Genomic DNA, 20,846 nt, shown 5'->3' with positions numbered 1-20,846 from the left:
GAATGCCTGTTTCTGACAATAAAATGTTCCAATATTAATGAACAGTGCCAAATACACTGTGCATATCTACAATTTTCCATTTGAATGTATGTTAATTCGTTACTCCCTCCTATGTGATGGTCCCATGCTTAGAGTCAGTGAGGTCATTGTGATATTTGTTATGCTTGTAGATTTTGGCAACTTGTAAATAATGTGTATAGCAAGTTTTTATGATTAAGGAATCAAATTTATTGAATTTTATTATTGAAAGTTGAAATAAGATGTATGAACAAAACAAATCAATAAAAGAATATACTCTTTTCATGGACTGTAGTAGTATGTGAATGTTACATTTAGTTTGAACAGTTCTGAGGTATAAAGAGAAATGTGTGACCTGATAGCAATCCTGCTTTTATGTAGTATGCTCTTGATTGGAACGCGTTTTCATTTTTATCTGCTTAAACATTTGCAGTCTTACGTTTGCTTTTTATTTAATACCAGAGTGACGATCAGCTTTGTCTTCCTGGGATTCTCAGATTCCACAGTAATTACAAGTTGACTTTTCACTGAACACAGGAATGTTAACTTCAGAATAAGTGTGTAGGTGGCTGGAGCCATGGCTCAGGGGTTAAGAGCACTGATTGCTCTTCCGAAGGCCCTGAGTTCAATTCCCAGCAACCACATGGGGGCTCACAGTCATCTGTAATGGGATTTGGTGCCCTCTTCTGGTGTGTCTGAAGACAGCTACGGTGTACCCAAATGAATAAAATAAAGACATCTTAAAAAAACAAACACAAAAACAAAAAAACCTCGGTTCTTGTTAAGAAAAAGAAAACCAAAAACCAAGTGTGTAGCTTTTTAAAGAAGTACTTTAATTGAAAGATAAGAACTATGAAATCTTATGTTCCCTTTCTGAAGGCCTCATTGTAAGGCAGCTTTCTTAAATGCGTAGTGCTCATCTATATCTAGGCCTCACCAAAGGTCACATTTTAGCTCTTTAGAGGAAATGCCTTTAACAGGAGTGACTGTAGGTGACTCCCTTGTGCAGTAGCTCATCGGACCCCAGAGAGTGAAGACTGCAGGATGGTTTGAAGGAAAACCCAGGACCAGTGTTAGCAGTTGCCTAAGATTATCTGTAAAGTAACATCTGCAGTGGAGAATGTGAAAAGAATTTGCTCAAGGCTTAACATTTTTGATACAGAGTAATAAAATTTAAGAAACTAAAAGGATTCTGGGAACAAAAAAGGAAGAGCCCTGGGTTACATATTTGGTGATGATCCTCTCAGGACTCGCATACTTTTATTTTAAAATGTGATATACTATGTCAGGCTTAATAAAGATATTCTTTTAAGCTATACACCTAGAACTGATGAGTTTTTCTGTTTGGTATCTGGTTATTTTGTAGATATAAACAATAATATCAGTCCATCCGCCACATGGGAAAAGGACGGTCCACATTCATTTTAATGAATATGTAATCGTCCAAATTCTTTCCATCCTATAACATCTTAGGGACTAGAAATTAATTTTATCATTAAATATAAAGGAGAGCAAAAAATGAAAGGTAATCTCTGGTTCTTTGTTGCTGACCATCCCTTTTCTTTAGAAATAGTGACTTAAGTTTCTGTTAGGAAAACAAGAAACTGGAGCTTGGGAAAAAAGAAGTGAAGAAGCTGTTGGAAGATGGGCAATTGTCAGCCCAGGCCTAGAAGATGTGTGTGGTGGTTTGAATAGGAGTAGTGTTTGAATGCTTGGCCCAGAAGGAATGACATTATTAGGTGTGGCCTTGTTGGAGGAAATGCGGCACTGTGGGGTCGTGCTTTGAGGTCTTAGAAGCTCAAGCCGGGTCTTCTGACCAAGATGTAGAACTCCCAGCTCTTCCTCCAGCACCATGCCTGCCTGCACACTGCTGTATTTCCTTCCCACCATGATGATAATGGACTAAACTTCTGAACCCTAAGGCAGCCCCACTTAAATGTTTTCCTTTATAGGAGTTGCCATGGTCATGTCTCTTCACAGCAAAAGAAACCCTAACAAAATAAAAATGGGTGTCAATTCAAGTCTGTAGAAGATGGGTGTCAGCTCAAGTTGTGGTCTGTCAAGGAGTACACCCGCCCATTGTGGTTGATGTAATTCAGTAGCTGTGTCCTATATGGGTTTGTTGTAAGTATTCTTTGCAGTACTAGTTAATCCTTATGCTATACAGGGTTGTATTAAATTTACTCTATTTAGTGGGGAAAGTGGGGTTGGCAATAGTGACAGTGACCAAGTGTTTCTGCCATCAATTTTAGATAATTTGAAAGAAAATGGGACATCAGGAAAACTATTTTATCTGGAGATGTTGGCCCAAGGGTTTGTCCAGTGTTTTGCATGTCAGTGGAGACTTTTGTCAGTTTGTCAAGGAGGGCATGGCTGTCTTTGTTAGAAGACAACTAAGAGGCCCGACCCGCACAGGGCAGCCCTCCCTCCTCACGGAATCATCCACCCTTAGGGATGAGTAGTGTGGCACTTCAGGGTCTTTGCTCTACTTATAATTCCTAGAGTTTGGTCTTTTTTATTTTCCTAGTTTGGGGAGAAGCCATACTGGAGGTTGCCCAAAGTCATGTATGAGTGGTTTTGTTTATACTAAACTGTTTTTAAAAGATGAACCTAGGCCTAACTTCTTTCTTTCCTTTAGTCTCTTCCTCTGTGGGAACAAAGGATTTCTTGTCAGAATGTATTGTTTTACATTTATACGTTTGTCTGTTTGTGTATGTCACTTCACACTTGTGGAGGTCAGAGTGCAACATTGAGACGTCAGTTCTCTTCCTACCACCATGTGGATCCCAGGGATAGAACTCAAGTCTTGATGCTTGGTGGTAGTCGCCTTTGCACACTGAGCCATCTTGCTGGCCCGGAATCTTTTCACTGCTTAATGACTTCTAATACGATCTGTTCCTTTTGTCAGGAACTTTTCTCCTTCCTGTTTTCTGTTAAATTCTTGTACCCCCAGCTACAAATGAGCTTGAGCTTTTAGTGTTTGTGATTTCTTCAAGCTGTGGCTTGTCTCTGCCACCCTTCAGTGGTCAAATACCCCCAAAACTTCCTTTCTTACTACTTCAGAATTCTTGTCCCCTTAACTCATCCCAGTATCATCCAGCAACCTCTAATTCAGTTCTGTGGGATTCATTATGCAGTTCTTTATACAGCCTGCTTGTTGGAAGAATGCAGCAACACAGTGACATGTGTGTACCCTGGAAGGGCTGAATGAGGCTGATTGACTCCCCCTCTCTCTCTGCAATAGTAGTAGTGTACTACTACTACTACTACTACTACTACTACTACTACTACTAGTTTTCAAGAATACAGCACATTCCTATTAATATCAGTCACCAGGCCATACAATAGATGAGTTTATTCTTTTAAGAAAATTATGAGTATTTAGTGTGTGTGTGTGTGTGTGTGTGTGTGTGTACATGTGTTTGTGGACCATATGCATGCCTAGTTGGCCAGAAAAACACATTGAAGTCCCCAGGACTGGAGTTACAGATGGTTGTGAGCTGCTGTGTGAATGCTGGGAATGGCATTCAAGTTCTCTGAAAGAGCAGCCAGTATTCACTCTTAGCAGTTGGCGCCATGTCAGCGCCAACCAGTCTCTTTCCTACCCCACCTCCCAGTACACCTGGCTAAGCATAACTCAACTCTCTATCTTTGAGCTCAACTTCGTGTATACTACATGGAAGCAAGATTGTGCTACATTGGGTATTGTGCGTGTTTCATTTAACACAATGACTCCTATGTTATCACCTTAGTACATATAGAAGCAGTGACCTTTACACAAGAACATAGTACTGAATTACACCTTTATACCACATAGGTGGCTGGTGAATAGGGACATGTAAGCATTTCAGTGTACTTATTTTCTTTGCCACAAGCCCAGTGGTGGGATTGCTGGATCACTACATAATACGCTGGCTTTCAGCATGGTTCTAGTGACTCGTTCCACCACCACAGACATGGCTTTGTTTTCAATTCATTTCATTTTCTCTCTCCTCCTCCCTCCCTCACCCCCTCCTCCCCTTCCTCTCTCCATCTCTCTGTCTCTCTCTCCTCCCTCTCTCCCTCCTTACCTGCCGCTCTCTGTCTGTCTTTCTATGTCTGTCTGTCTCCCCACCCCCACCTCCAAGTAATGAGGACATTTTAGCAATGTCAGTTACTCCAGTCTTCAAACATGGAGTGTCTTCCCCTCTGGTTTATTTGTATCCTTTTTTATTCCTTTCATAAATGTTTTTGCAGTTTTTAATGGACATATCTTTTATCTCCTTCATTGAACTTTTTAAAAGTATTTATTTCTTATAGTTTTGTAGTAAGATTGTTTTCTAGTTTTTCTTTTTTATAGCTAATTGTTGGTGTGTGGAAATGCCACGAAGACAGGGACTTGTCTTGTTCAGTGCATGGTATTTATTTACTTAATGAAAATATAAAGCGTCTTTGTAATCTGATTTGCAAATTTGCAATGTTAGCCAGTATGCTACTAAAGACAAATCTATATTTTTGTTGTTTTTCTTTTTGAGCCAGGGTCTCATGATATATCCCTGGCTGGCTGGCCATCCATCTCACAGAGATCTGAATATCCTGTGCCTCCCAGGTGCTGGGGTTAAAGGCATGGACACTATGCCTGTCTCCAACAACTTCTTGTTCCATTTTACACTCTTCTGTGCCTGTGAGTTCTTAAATAATTCTTAGTTTCTATGCTTACATTGATTGGAATTGATTATTCACTCGCTTTCCTAAAAAATGAATCCCAAACAACTGCTAGGATTGTCTTTAACCTCTTTGTGTTGTAGTTGAATTTAAAAGGCGTTTATTTTGTTTTCACTTCACCATTGAAAGCTGTTAGGGCAGGAACATGAGCTGACTCACAGCTTGTAGAGGACTGGTACTTGCTATGCTGGTCAATTCTGGCTCAGTCAGCCCATAGAACTCAAAACCACCAACCCAGGGGTGACAATGCCCATGATGGTTTGCGCCCTCCCATACCAAACACTGAGAAAATGCTTTACAGGCTAGCCTGGAGACTATTTTGTAGAGGCATTTTCTCAACTGAGGTTCTCTTTCAGATGACTCTAACTTGTATAGAGCTAACAATAAAACTAGTCAGCATACTCACCAAACTCAGAATAGCATCACCATTTTCAAAAGACTGAAGAGATTTGTCTTCCTGTTATTTTATTTTTATTCTCTTGAGGCATTCTGCCTTTAAAAATCTAAGTTTTATTAGAACTATACATGCCCTGGCCCGCAGATGTACCTTGTTGCTGGTTTGTAATAAATTTCTCATTTCCAAAGCTGGCCTTTTCTACTTGTTATGTTCAGTACTAAATTAGTTCATTGTATTGTTTCTCTCCCAATTCATATCCTGAAGCAGTTCCTCCACCGCACCTTCTTCATGAAGTGCTATGTGGAAATAGCGCCTATAGGGGAGGTAATTAAAGTTAAGTAGGTTATAAGGGTAGGGCCCCAATCCAACTGAATTGCTATCTGAAGAGGAGGGTATGTCAGAGCTGAAGAAGACTGTCATCTGATGGAAGTCAAGAAGAGAACCCTCAGCCAGATGCTGATTTGATCTGAGAGCCCCAGTTTCCAGAAAAGGAAATCTGAATTTTTGTTTTATACACTTGGTGTATGGTATTTTGTTGTGACTGCCCAAGGAGACTAATACACCTCTCAGCATTTATCCCACCATCTTACTTACTGTTCTATTGCTGTGAAGAGACACCATGACCAAGGAATTGGAGGCTTCCTTAACAGTTTCAGAGGGTGAGTCAATGATTCTCATAGTGGGGAGTATGGCAGCAGGCAGGCCTGGTGTTGGAACAGTAGCTGGGAGTTTATTCCTTACCCACAAGTTGGAGACAGTGGGAGGGCTTTTGAAATCCCAAAGTACACTCCAAGTGGCACACCTCCTTCAAGGCCACACCCAATTCTTCCTAAACAGTGCACTAACTAGGAACCAAGCATTCAGAAGCATGACCCTATACAGGCATTCTCATTGTAACCACTACACCACCTTCCCTCTCTTCTATATGTTCTACAAGCTATTGCAGAAGAATTTGCCACAGCACATTTTTCCTCATTCCTGATGTAAAGCTTCCCAACGTCTGTGTCATAGGTTCAGCCTTTGTAATGCAATTTAAGAGCCGGATATATAATTGTGGCCTCCGTATCCAACATGTTTCCCATTTTAATACTCAGTAGTAGCTGGGTTTGTTGTCTCTAACCTGCAATCCTAGCTCTTGGGAGGGTCAGGAATTCAAAGCCAGCATGTGCTACTAGGGACCCTGTCTCCAAAACAATATAACATCCACAAAATAACCTTAGCTTTAATGTAATCATGCACCATTTGCTCTTGTTTATGGTATACTGCAACTTTGCTCAAGTTGTTGGATTTAGTAGGAGTGTGCTTTTGTTTCTGCCTGTTCGGATCTTTCTCCCTTTGGTGAAGGACCCACGGACAGTGTTGCTGCTTCTATGACGTCTTCTTCGTTTCTCCCAACTAACTGCAGTTTTGTCTGCAGGACACCCTACCACACAGAATTTTCTGACTCTATCAGACAAACTTCCTATGTCTGAGATGCAGTAGTTTCTCAACAGATATTGTAATGCATTATTAAACTAGAAACTTTAAGGGTTCTTTGGAGCGTCAGGTGCATTGGACAGTGTTTTGTTGGGCAAATGTGAAGGAACATTTAGCTGAAGCAGTCACAGGAGAAAGGATGTTCTGCTAAAGCAAACATGTGAAAGGACACATGTTCTTTCATGTGAAAGGATGATGTTCTTTGCTGACAACATGTGTGGATCAGTCCTCCTCATATTGCATGGTTGAGTTCCATTTGTCAGGACTCCTTAGAGAGAAACTTGCCAAAAAAACATCCGGTGGTTTGCTATGGCTTTTTTTTTTTTTTTTTTTTTTTTTTTTTTTTTTTTTTTTCTGCTTCAGCAGACTCAGGCCGATTGGCAGAGTGATGTCATCTGAGACAGGTGCATGTGCTGAGGAGGAGGACACCTGATGCTTGGAGGGTATAACTAGGACTGGATGGACAGTGCAGGAGGCTGAGCTTGGCTTGCTGGTACAGCTAACCATGCAATACTTGTGGGTCTCGACATTTCCGAGAACTTCTCCTTGTGTTCTTCCTGCTCCTTTGTACTGAGGCCAAGGCCTAGCTAGCTGTCTCTTCTAGGTAGTGCCACCGCTGCTGATCAGTGTTTGCTCTCCAGACTCTACCGAACAGAACTGCTAGTGTATCTGTAAAGTGTTTGCTAGTGGATCGAACTGCTGCTGGTGACCTGTGAACTGAACTGCCACTCTCCAGACAACACAGATGATAGGAGTTGCTCCAAAGATCCTTTCTAATATCCTTATTCTTTCTTTTATTTATATTTCTTTTATTTAAATTTATATAAATTTATATATTTATATATTCTTCTAATATTCTTACACTTTCCCCATATCCTTTCTTTCTTTTTCTTTTCTTTTCTTTCTTTCTTTCTTTCTTTCTTTCTTTCTTTCTTTCTTTCTTTCTTTCTTTCTTTCTTTCTTTCTTTCTTTCTTTCTTTCTTTCTTCCTTCCTTCCTTCCTTCCTTCCTTCCTTCCTTCCTTCCTTCCTTTCTTTCTTTCTTTCTTTCTTTCTTTCTTTCTTTCTTTTTTTTCTGAGACAGGATTTCTCTGTTAGCTCTGGCTGTCTTGGAACTCACTCTGTAGACCAGGCTGGCCTCGAACTCAGAAATCTGCCTGCCTCTGCCTCCCAGAGTGCTGGGATTACAGGCATGCACCACCACTGTCCGGCCTCTTTTTTTTTTTTTTTTTTTTTTTTCTTTGTAGTTCAGACTATCCTGGAACTCACTCTGTAGATCAGGCTGGTCTTGAACTCACAGAGATCCACCTACCTCTGCCCCCTGAGTACTGTGGTTAAGACATGAGCTACCACTGCCTGGCCATATTTGTAAATATATATAACTATATACTTCTTCATACAGATATAGATGTGGGTCTTATTTATTATATAAATATTATTAATGAATGTTAAATTTTGTTGTAGATATTTTAGAATATTCAGACATAGGGGCTGGGAGATGGCTCATTCAAAAAAGTGTTGGCTTCACAAACATGAAGACCTGTGTTTGATTGCCAGCTCCCACATAAGAAATCTGAGTGTGCCTGTAATCCCAGTCCAGGGGAGGCAGAGACAGGATCCCTGAGCCTTGTTTTGGCCAGCAAAGCCAGCTGAATCAGGTTCAGTGAGAGATCTTTTATCAAAAAATACAGTGGGAATTTAAACAATAGAATATTATTTAACTGTTAGGAAAATTGAAAAGAAGAAAACTGCAGATAAGTGGACCGAGCTAGAAACAGTCATCCTGAGTGATGTAACCCAGTCCCCCAAAGACAAATATTGTAGTTTTTCTTATATACAGAGGTTAGCTTTTAATACTTCAATAGATGTGCTATAATCTGAATAACCACAGATGCTAGGTATCTAGTAAGGGACCTGTGGAAGGAGGAGCTCTCTGAAGGAAAGGGGAATAGAATATAGTGTTATGAAGAGGTAAAGGAGAGGATAAAATAGGAGGATTAAATGGGGAGGGGGGCAAGAGGGCTGGAACAATTCCATCTAGATATAGGGAGAGAAAGCCAATACGAAAAAGGTCTTTTCAAAAGCCATATAAAGACCTACTGTGAAAGCTTTCTAAGATATATACATATGTGAAAGGATCTATCATATAATGGGGGAGACAGTGGCCCAGCTACATATTCATGCCACCAAGTAAAAATGTTCAGTGTCAGGAATGAGTTGTGTCATGCTGAGTCATTGGCCTAAGAGTTCCCATGGACCCACCCTTAACCCCCAACATCACAGGCTGTTGTCAAGGCTATTGGCTGTTCTCCACAACTTGGTGATAAGGTTTTATTGCTGAAGATAACACTTAACCTATATTGTCTGACATGGAAAAGTCCAGCTGGTGCTTAAGAACACTACAGACTAATGTTCATGGTGCTGGAAGACTCTTGTGTGCTCTCTGAGGAGAAAAGTAAACATTTACTCTCACCCAGCGATGGACCCTGTGACCTACAAGGTTGCAGGATATTTCCTATCCATTCACATTGAGGCAGTGAGAGGCCAGTGATTGGAGGGGAGAGAGGAGGAGGAGCTAAGAGAAGTGAGGGGTGGAGAGAGAGGGAGTGAGAGGCCAGTGATTGGAGGGGAGAGAGGAGGAGGAGCTAAGAGAAGTGAGGGGTGGAGAGAGAGGCAGGGGGTGGTGGGGTTGGAGGATGTGGGTGGGGTGGGTGATGGGTACTGCGCGAGTAGAGGAGAGAGAGAGAGAGAGAGAGAGAGAGAGAGAGAGAGATGTGGCTATCTGGATGGCTTCAGATGTATTTCTGGTGTTTTGGAGAGGTTAGAAATATTGGGATAATACTTTATAATTGTAAATTGGCATTATGAAATTGGGAGTTTCTTAAACATAAATATATTTGGTTAACTATTCAAATTTAAGAGTCGTGCTTTACCGGATACATGGAAGAAGTGGGTGCTGGGCAGAAGCGTGGGACTCACACCGTTTACAGAGTCTATGGCAGAGAGGAAACGCTGCTGGGATGCTGTGAGAGCTAGCTAGAAGAGATTGAACCAGCAGCGACAGCGAGAGCTGCTGTGAGCTGGACCCGGTGCACCGGGGACTTGGTGCAGAGGCCTGGCGGGGCGGTACTTTTTTATTAATTATTTACCCCCTACACTACAACAGCCCCCTGCCTTCCAGATATTGTGGTACAAATGTTACGGTGACAGCCTACCACCTTTTGATTGGTTTTCATGCTCATTTCAGGAGATGGAACCTATACCTGAGGCTACTAAAGTATCCAGAAACCTGAGCTTGCTAGTTCATGGGCCTTTTGAGAAAACTTACTATGTACGCTGCTAAAGAACATAGCAATAAAAGGACCCCTGGTGACGTATTGCCCTACCCACAGATCATGTTCAACCGTCAGCAGGGAAGCTTCTTGAGGTAGATGGGAAGTAACACAGAGACCCACACCTGGACCAACGTGCTGAGGGTGGGAGGCTTTTGAGCACTGGGTCATAAATGGAATATCTTGATCAAATCTTCCCTCCCAAGGCTCAGGGATCTCTGCAGAAGAGGAAATAGAAAGACTGCGAGCCTGGGGTGATGACTGACTCCAAGGAAAAAGTGTCCTTCAGACCACAACAGGGCCAAGGCACAGATGAGCTCACGGAGACGGTGGCAACCCACACACAGAGCCTGGGACAACTTCAATCCAGATGGAGTCCCAGCCTTGAGAGGGCTTAGTCAAAGTGCGGTCCCACCCCAACAGAGGAGCTGTTGGTAATGACACTTGCAATTTTGTATCAAATTTCCTCCCGGAGAGTGTCGCTGGGTGCTTCAACCTACATACTCAGGGTAAGGCTCAGGTCCTGGAGTAGTTGTCCAACACAAAATGAACTCCACTGTTGTTTGTTTGTTTTGTTTTTGTGTGTGGAATTTTTGTTTCATTTTGACATTCTTTTTTGTCTTTTTTGTTTTGTTTTGATTTCCAGGGGTTTTTTGTTGTCGTTTTGGGGGTGGGGAGAAAGAACATGTAGTTATGTGTGTGCGGAAGAATCTGAGAGGAGTTAGAGGAGGGGCAACAAAAAAGTCTGTTCTATGAAAAAGTTCATAGTTAAAAAAAATAAAGTGGAGTATGATGGAGGAGGCACCCGATGCTGACCTTTGCCCTCTACATTCGTCTGCACACATTTATGCTCACACAAAGACTATACAGACAGGAATGGATTTTTCTCAGATCTTTTAATATGATGAATTAATGGATTTCTCTCTCTCTCTCTCTCTCTCTCTCTCTCTCTCTCTCTCTCTCTCTCTCTCTCTCTTGGTTTTTCAAGACAGGGTTTCTCTGTATAGTCCTGGCTGTCCTGGAGCTCACTCTGTAGACCAGGCTGGCCTCAAACTTAGAAATCCACCTGCCTCTGCCTCCCAAGTACTGGGATTAAAGGCACGTGCCACCACTGCCAGGCAATGGATTTCTTAATAATCATTTTTATATTCCTGTAAGAACTCACAGACGGTAGATATGTTAACAGTATTATATGCCACTAGGCTCTGTTTGAATTTTTTTTTTTAAGAATTTTGCTCGCAAATGAGTTAATATTTGAAATGTTTCGTTCTTTGAAACATAACTCAAACGTTTGATTTGATGGTATGTTTTCTTTGTAACAGTGAGGGAAAGATTTTTCTCCTTCTACAACTATTTAAGGAGCTTGGCATGATTTGATCCTTGAAGATTTGTTGGATCTGTATAGCCCTGGTTTGTTTAGGTTAGGCCTTTGGTGAGTTTCAAAACTGCAATCGTGATTTGTCCTGTGTCGAGTGTGGTAAGTATGTTTTTAATCCTGGTAATTATCTATTTTATCTAACATAAACTTTGTTTGCAAAGAGACAAAGTAAGTAATCGTTTGTTCTTTTAATCTTTCAAGTACATGCTGTTGGCATTTAAGCTGTTTTCCTTCTCACTTCCTGATCTGTTTGTGTTCAGTCTCCTCCCCCCACCTTCTGAATGGCTGCTTGCTGACTCATTTCTTCTGTTGCTTAATGTTTCTGAGCCTAATTTTTCATTCACTTTATTCATTTTTATTTTTATTTTTTTTAATTTTTTAGTTTTTGGTTTTCCAAGACAGAGTTTCTCTGTATAGCCCTGGATGTCCTGGAACTCACTCTGTAGACCAGGCTGGCCTCGAACTCAGAAATCCGCCTGCCTCTGCCTCCAAAGTGCTGTAATTAAAGGCGTGAGCCACCACGGTCCGGCTTTATTTTGTTTTAAATTCTTTTACCTGTCTTTATTGCTATTTTATAGCTTCTGAAGTTCAGAAATATATTCATTTTTATCGGAGAAGTATATCTGCTCTAAAGGTGTTTACCGATTGGTGCTTTAATTTCATATTATATATTTCAGGTTGTAATTTTTTTTGGAATTTTTGTAGGTACCTGTCAGTCTTGATTTTTTTTGAAAGATTTATCTACTATATATAAGTGCACTGTAGCTGTCTTCAGACACACCAGAAGAGGGCGTCAGATCTCATTACAGATGGTCGTGAGCCACCATGTGGTTGCTTGGAGTTGCACTCAGGACCTCTGGAAGAGCAGTCAGGGCTCTTAACCAGTGAGCCATCTCTCCAGCCCCTCAATCTTGATTTTCATTTTTCTCTGACTTGCCTGAATTATTTGTGATCTGTTTGCTTTGGGATAGGCTCTGCTATGTGGTTCAGGCTCTCTCTGCCTCTCAGCCCTCCTCCCCCAGCCTTTGAAGTTCTAGACCATATGAACACATCTGTTTCTGGACTTCAATTTCTTTAGATTTATGCATTTTATTTTCTCTGTGTGTATGCCTGGTTCCTGTGGAAGTGAGCGGAGTTAGTCAGATCTGCTGCGACTGGTGTTACAGACCGTGTGGGTGCTAGCTGGGGGTTTTATCAGAGAAGCAAGGGCTTATAAGTGCTGTGCCATCTCTCCAGCCTGTAGTTTTAGGTTTTTTTTTTTTTTTTTAAAGATTCATTTTTATTTATATGTGTATCTGTGTTTCCAAGTGAGTAAGTGCCGTGTTTGTCCTGGGCTCGTGGAGGCCAGAAGAGGCTGTCAGAATCCTCGGGGCTGGAGTTACAGCTGATTGTCAACCAACCAATGTAGATGCTGGGAACTGAACTTGGGTCCTCTGTCAGAGCAGGAAAAACTCTTAAAGCTGAGCTACCACTCCACCTGCAATTCTTTCTTTCTTTCTTTCTTTCTTTCTTTCTTTCTTTCTTTCTTTCTTTCTTTCTTTCTTTCTTTCTTTCTTCCTTCCTTCCTTCCTTCCTTCCTTCCTTCCTTCTTTCTTTCTTTCTTTTTTTTTTGTGATATCAATTAGTTTTATTTTTTTCTGATCAGTGTAGTGGGCAGAAACTGTTCTTTGTAGTCTGGAAATCTCTAGCCTGGATATAAGTGGGAAAGTAAGGAGTGGTCCGTCTGAAGGTAAACAACGAACGAGTGCCTCTGAGGTCACAATCTGCTTCACCTGGAGCCTGGTCTGGCTCTCATAGCCAACTCCAAAAGCCACATGTGGCTTTCTGTCTGGGAGGGAGAGCCCTGGAAAGCCTGCCATAGCAATACCACAAGAGCAGTGTCCTTGGGAACTTGTTCACAGTTAGCATAGCTGCGCGGTGCTGCTTCCCAAGGCGGCTATGTGGCTTAGTAGCTGGTCACTATTTGTAGACAAACTGACAGTCACAGGTGGGTCTGAAGTCTTTTTTTTTTTCTTTTTTTTTTTATTCGATATATTTTTTATTTACATTTCAAATGATTTCCCCTTTTCTAGCCCCCCCCCACTCCCCAAAAGTCCCGTAAGCCCCCTTCTCTTCCCCTGTCCTCCCTCCCACCCCTTCCCACTTCCCCGTTCTGGTTTTGCCGAATACTGTTTCACTGAGTCTTTCCAGAACCAGGGGCCACTCCTCCTTTCTTCTTGTATCTCATTTGATGTGTGGATTATGTTTTGGGTATTCCAGTTTTCTAGGTTAATAACCACTTATTAGTGAGTGCATACCATGATTCACCTTTTGAGTCTGGGTTACCTCACTTAGTATGATGTTCTCTAGCTCCATTCATTTGCCTAAGAATGTCATGAATTCATTGTTTCTAATGGCTGAATAGTACTCCATTGTGTAGATATACCACATTTTTTGCATCCACTCTTCTGTTGAGGGATACCTGGGTTCTTTCCAGCATCTGGCAATTATAAATAGGGCTGCTATGAACATAGTAGAGCATGTATCCTTATTACATGGTGGGGAATCCTCTGGATATATACCCAGGAGTGGTATAGCAGGATCTTCTGGAAGTGAGGTGCCCAGTTTTCAGAGGAACCGCCAGACTGATTTCCAGAGTGGTTGTACCAATTTGCAACCCCACCAGCAGTGGAGGAGTGTTCCTCTTTCTCCACATCCTCTCCAACACCTGCTGTCTCCTGAATTTTTAATCTTAGCCATTCTGACTGGTGTAAGATGAAATCTTAGGGTTGTTTTGATTTGCATTTGCCTAATGACTAATGAAGTTGAGCATTTTTTAAGATGCTTCTCTGCCATCCGAAGTTCTTCAGGTGAGAATTCTTTGTTTAACTCTGTACCCCATTTTTTAATAGGGTTGTTGGGTTTTCTGGAGTCTAACTTCTTGAGTTCTTTATATATATTGGATATTAGCCCTCTATCTGATGTAGGATTGATGAAGATCTTTTCCCAATTTGTTGATTGCCGATCTGTCCTCTTGATGGTGTCCTTTGCCTTACAGAAACTCTGTAACCTTATGAGGTCCCATTTGTCAATTCTTGCTCTTAGAGCATACGCTATTGGTGTTCTGTTCAGAAACTTTCTCCCTGTACCGATGTCCTCAAGGGTCTTCCCCAGTTTCTTTTCTATTAGCTTCAGAGTGTCTGGCTTTATGTGGAGGTCCTTGATCCATTTGGATTTGAGCTTAGTACAAGGAGACAAGGATGGATCAATTCGGATTCTTCTGCATGCTGACCTCCAGTTGAACCAGCACCATTTGTTGAAAAGGCTATCTTTTTTCCATTGGATGTTTTCAGCCTCTTTGTCGAGGATCAAGTGGCCATGGGTGTGTGGGTTCATTTCTGGATCTTCGATCCTGTTCCATTGATCCTCCTGCCTGTCACTGTACCAATACCATGCAGTTTTTAACACTATTGCTCTGTAGTATTGCTTGAGGTCAGGGATACTGATTCCCCCAGATTTTCTTTTGTTGCTGAGAATAGTTTTAGCTATCCTGGGTTTTTTGTTGTTCCAGATGAATTTGATAATTGCTCTTTCTAACTCTGTGAAGAATTGAGTTGGGATTTTGATGGGTATTGCATTGAATCTGTATAGTGCTTTAGGCAAAATGGCCATTTTAACTATATTGATTCTACCGATCCATGAGCATGGGAGGTTTTCCCATTTTTTTGAGGTCTTCTTCCATTTCCTTCTTCAGAGTCTTGAAGTTCTTGTCATACAGATCTTTCACATGTTTGGTAAGAGTCACCCCAAGATACTTTATACTGTTTGTGGCTATTGTGAAGGGGGTCATTTCCCTAATTTCTTTCTCAGCCTGCTTATCCTTTGAGTATAGGAAGGCCACTGATTTGCTGGAGTTGATTTTATAACCTGCCACTTTGCTGAAGTTGTTTATCAGCTGTAGGAGCTCTCTAGTGGAGTTCTTTGGGTCACTTAGGTAGACGATCATGTCGTCTGCAAATAATGATAGTTTGACTTCTTCCTTTCCAATTTGTATCCCTTTGACCTCCTTATGTTGTCGAATTGCCCGAGCTAGTACCTCAAGTACAATATTGAAAAGATAAGGAGAAAGGGGGCAGCCTTGTCTGGTCCCTGATTTCAGTGGGATTGCTTCAAGTTTCTCTCCATTTAGTTTGATGCTGGCTACCGGTTTGCTGTATATTGCTTTTACTATGTTTAGGTATGGGCCTTGAATTCCTGTTCTCTCCAAGACTTTAAGCATGAAGGGATGCTGAATTTTGTCGAATGCTTTTTCAGCATCCAATGAAATGACCATGTGGTTTTGTTCTTTGAGTTTGTTTATGTAGTGGATTGTATTGATGGATTTCCGTATATTGAACCAACCCTGCATTCCCGGGATAAAGCCTACTTGATCATGGTGGATGATTGTTTTGATGTGTTCTTGGATTCGGCTGGCAAGAATTTTATTGAGTATTTTTGCATCGATGTTCATAAGGGAAATTGGTCTGAAGTTCTCTTTCTTTGTTGGATCTTTTTGTGGCTTTGGTATCAGCGTAATTGTGGCTTCGTAGAAGGAATTGGGTAGTGTTCCTTCTGTTTCTATTTTGTGGAATAGTTTGAAGAGTATTGGTGTTAACTCTTCTTTGAAGGTCTGGTAGAACTCTGCACTGAAGCCATCTGGTCCTGTGCTTTTTTTGGTTGGAAGACTTTCTATGACTCCTTCTATTTCTTTAGGCATTATGGGACTGTTTAGATGGTCTAGTTGGTCCTGATTTAATTTTGGTATTTGGTATCTGTCAAGGAAATTGTCCATTTCCTCCAGATTCTCCAGTTGTGTTGAGTACAGGCTCTTGTAGTAGGATCTGATGATTCTTTGGATTTCCTCAGTTTCCGTTGTTATATCTCCCTTTTCATTTCTAAGTTTGTTAATTTGGATACTTTCTCTGTGCCCTTTGGTCAGTCTGGCTAAGGGTTTATCTATCTTGTTGATTTTCTCAAAGAACCAGTTCCTGGTTTTGTTGATTTTTTGTATGGTTCTCTTTGTTTCTACTTGATTGATTTAGGCACTGAGTTTGATGATTTCCTGCCTTCTACTCCTCCTGGGCGAAATAGCTTCTTTTTGTTCTAGGGCTTTCAGGTGTGTCATTAAGCTGGTAATGTATGCTCTCTCCATTTTCTTTTTGGAGGCACTCAGGGCTATGAGTTTTCTTCTTAGCACTGCTTTCATTGTGTCCCATAGATTTGGGTATGTTGTGTTTTCATTTTCATTATGTTCTAAAAAGTCTTTAATTTCTTTCTTTATTTCTTCCTTGACCAAGGTATCATTGAGTAGAGTATTGTTCAGTTTCCACGTGTATGTGGGTTTTCTGTTGTTTCTGTTGCTATTGAAGATCACTTTTACTCCATAGTGATCAGATAGGAGGCATGGGATTAGTTCTATCTTCTTATATTTGTTGAGGTCTGTCTTGTGACCAATTATATGGTCGATTTTGGAGAAGGTAACATGAGGTGCTGAGAAAAAGGTATATTCTTTTGTTTTAGGATAGAATGTTCTATATATATCTGTTAAATCTAATTGGTCCAAAGCTTCAATTAGTTTCATTGTGTCCCTGTTTAGTTTCTGTTTTCCTGATCGGTCCATTGAGGAAAGTGCAGTGTTGAAGTCACCCACAATTATTGTGTTAGGTGCAATGTGTGCTTTTAGTTTTAATAAAGTTTCTTTTACGAAAGAGGGTGCCCTTGCATTTAGGGCATAGATGTTCAGGATTGACAGTTCTTCTTTTTGTATTTTTCCTTTGACCAGCAAGAAGTGTCCCTCAGGGTCCCTTTTGATGACTTTGGGTTGAAAGTCAATTTTATCTGATATTAAAATGGCTACTCCAGCTTGTTTCCTGAGACCATTTGCTTGTAAAATTGTCTTCCAGCCTTTTACTCTAAGGTAGTGTTTGTCTTTGACCCTGAGGTGTGTTTCCTGTAAGCAGCAAAATGTAGGGTCCTGTTTACGTATCCAGTCAGTTAGTCTGTGTCTTTTTATTGGGGCATTAAGTCCATTGATGTTAAGAGATATTAAGGAATAGTGATTGTTACTTCCTATCATTTTTGACGTTATTTTTTAAATTTGAATGCTTATCTTCTTTTGGGTTTGATGAAAGGTTACTATCTTGCTTTTTCCAGGGTGAAGTTTCCCTCCTTGCATTGGTGTTGTCCTCCTATTATCCTTTTTAGGGCCGGGTTTGTGGATAGATATTGGGTAAACTTGGTTTTGTCATGAAATATCTTAGTTTCTCCATCTATGGTGATTGAGAGTTTTGCTGGATATAGTAGTTTTGGTTGGCATTTGTGTTCTCTTAGAGTCTGCATGAGATCTGCCCAGGACCTTCTAGCCTTCATAGTCTCAGGTGAGAAGTCTGCTGTGATTCTGATAGGTCTTCCTTTATATGTTACTTGGCCTTTTTCTCTTACTGCCTTTAGTATTCTTTCTTTGTTTAGAATATTTGGTGTTTTGATTATTATGTGACGGGAAGTATTTCTGTTCTGGTCCAGTCTGTTTGGAGTTCTGTAGGCTTCTTGTATATTCATGGGCATCTCTCTCTTTAGGTTAGGGAAGTTTTTTTCCATAATTTTATTGAAGATATTTGCTGGCCCTTTAAGTTGTAAATCTTCACTCTCATCTATGCCTATAATCCTTAGGTTTGGTCTTCTCATTGTGTCCTGGATTTCCTGGATATTTTGGGTTACAAGCTTTTTGCATTTTGCATTTTCTTTAACTGTTGAGTCCATGGTTTCTATGGAATCTTTAGCATCTGAGATTCTTTCTTCTATCTCTTGTATTCTGTTGTTGATGTTTGCATCTCTGTCCCCCGATTTCTTCCCAAGGCTTTCTACCTCCAAAGTTGTCTCCCTTTGAGTTTTCTTAGTTGTTTCTACTTCTGATTTTAGATCCTGGATGGTTTTGCTTAGCTCCTTCACTTGCATGTTTGTGTTTTCCTGTAATTCTTTATGAGATTTTTGTGTTTCCTTTTTCATGACCTCAGCCTGTTGACCAAAGTTCTCCTGTATTTCTTTAAGAGATTTTTTTGTTTCGTCTTTCATGACCTCAGCCTGTTGACCAAAGTTCTCCTGTATTTCTTTAAGTGTTTTTTGCATTTCCTCCTTGTTGGCTTTTGTATTCTCCTGGATTTCTTTCAATGATTTTTGTGTTTCCCTTGCAAGGGCTTCTAACTTTTGATCCATTTTCTCCTGAATTTCTTTAAGTATGTCCTTCATGTGTTCCTGTACCAGCATCATGACCAGTGATTTTAAATCCAAATCTTGTTTTACTGGTGTGATGGGGTATCCAGGACATGTTGGTAGAGGAGAATTGGGTTCAGATGTTGCCATATTGCCTTGATTTCTGTTAGTGACGTTCCTGCGTTTGCCTTTTGCCATCTAGTTCTCACTGGTGTTAGTTTGTCTTGTCAGTGCTGGACTCACCAGTGCAAGCTGCCCCTTCCCAGTTGGCCTCTGGTGCACAGCTTACCTCCTGCACTGCTTGTAGACAGGGTGCTGCTGCCCAGGCTGTTCAGATCCCAAAGCAGGCACCCGAAGGCTCCCGCTGGGGCCCGCTGGATTCACTGGAGCACACTGACTTCTCCCTGCTGGCCGCCCGGAAGTCCAGCTAACCTCTTGCAGGACTTGGAGATGTGGTGCTGCCGCCCAGGCTGATCTGGATCCAGAAGCGGAGAGAGTAGAGCTAAGGGCTTCCGCCTGAGGCCTTGCCCCAGATTGTGTCTGTGGACCAGATGGAGCCCGTGTGCACCCCCAGGGAGTGCCGATGGTGTATGCTGCTGTGATCTCCCCTGTGTTCCGCTCACTCCGCTGGGCAGCCGATCCGCCAACCGGGCTGTCGCACACAAGGTTAGCCTGGCCGCCCAGTCCCTGAGTCCAGGTAAAAGCCTGGGAGGCCAAGGTCCGAGCAAAGTTCCCCTAGGGCTATGACTGTTAATTGGGTCCACCAGGTGACTAGGATGGTGGGCTTGCGCGCCCGCGCTCCCTGAAAGCGCCGGGAGAGTCTGCTGTGCTAACAATCCCCTGGGCGGGTTGACTCACAGATGGCCCACCAAGCCGCCCAGTCCTTGGGGTCAGTCCTGTGCCTTTTGGGGCCTAGACCCTCGCTTTGTTAGCCTCAGGCTATGCCTGTTACATGTCTGCCCGCCAGAGCTCTCTGTTGTCCTGCAGGCAAAATGGCGGCGGCACGCGCGCAGGCCTCTCTGTTGTCCTGCAGGCAAAAAACCCCCTGGCTGGGTTGGCACCCCGGTGGTCCCCCTACCAGCCCAGGGCCTGGGTGCAGGCCAACGCCCGTCGGGCTCAGACCACCGCGGTGTTGGCCTCGGATTATGTTTGTGTACCTCAGTCTGTCCGATCCCCGGAGTCCGGAACCAAGATGGATGTACCTCTCCTGACTGGTAGGAGGCCGAGTTCTGAAGTGGCCTCCGTGCAGGAAAGGCGCAGCACAACTGCAGCTGCTTGCCGCCCGGCTGGTCAGCGAAGGTCAGTGGTCGTGGGCGCAGGGCCTAACTGGTCCCTGTGTTGCCCTGGCTCCACTGCTGGTGGCCCTTCAGCTGGACCAGCTACTGCTGCACTGCCGGCGCCGCCGCCGCCGCCGAGAGAGTTCTCTTTCTTTCTTTCTTTCTTTCTTTCTTTCTTTTCTTTCTTTCTTTCTTTCTTTCTTTCTTTCTTTCTTTCTTTCTTTCTTTCTTTCTTTCTTTCTTTCTTTCTTTCTTTCTTTCTTCTTCCTTCCTTCCTTCCTTCCTTCCTTCCTTCCTTCCTTCCTTCCTTCCTTCCTTCCTTTCTTTCTTTCTTTCTTTCTTTCTTTCTTTCTTTCTTTCTTTCTTTCTTTCTTTCTTTCTTTCTTTCTTTCTAATACTTAAAAGAATTATTAGCTTCTAAAAGTCAATTCTGTGATTCAGAGAATATTGTGGGCACTCTTCCTCGTTCCTGCAAGTCTCTGAAGCTTTTTTTTAAAGATGTATTTATTTTATGTACATGAGTACATTGGATCTCATCGCAGATGGTTGTGAGCCACCATGTGGTTCCTGGGAATTGAACTCAGGACCTCTGGAAGAGCAGTCGATGCTCTTGACCACTGAGCCATCTCTCCAGCCCCCTGAAGCATTCTTTGTGATATGTCAATTTCTCTGAATATTTAACATTATTTGGAAAGAATAGATTCTCTAATGTCAGGGTACAATCTTGGAGATTTATAATATGTGCCTTATTAACTATCTCACTAGGCCTTTCATACACACAGTATATATTGTTTCATTTCTTTTGCACCAGATCCATTGCTAGCATGTCTCTGCTGATTCTGCCTTGCCTATATTGTATTTTATGGAGGCGGTATGCATATTTGATACTTAGATACTTGGAACTGCTGTATGTCTGCTACGGCTTTTGGCCATTCACTGTAATGACGCTTTGGGGCCTGAATTCTCGCGTGTGAACTCTCAAGCACTCAAGTCTGCTTTACTGTTTGCCCCTGCCCAGGCTCTTTTGCCTATTCTCCTA

The sequence above is a fragment of the Apodemus sylvaticus genome, chromosome 19 (genome assembly GCF_947179515.1).
Source record: "Apodemus sylvaticus chromosome 19, mApoSyl1.1, whole genome shotgun sequence".
Lineage (NCBI taxonomy): Eukaryota > Metazoa > Chordata > Mammalia > Rodentia > Muridae > Apodemus > Apodemus sylvaticus.
Note: the sequence above shows the minus strand (reverse complement) of the source record.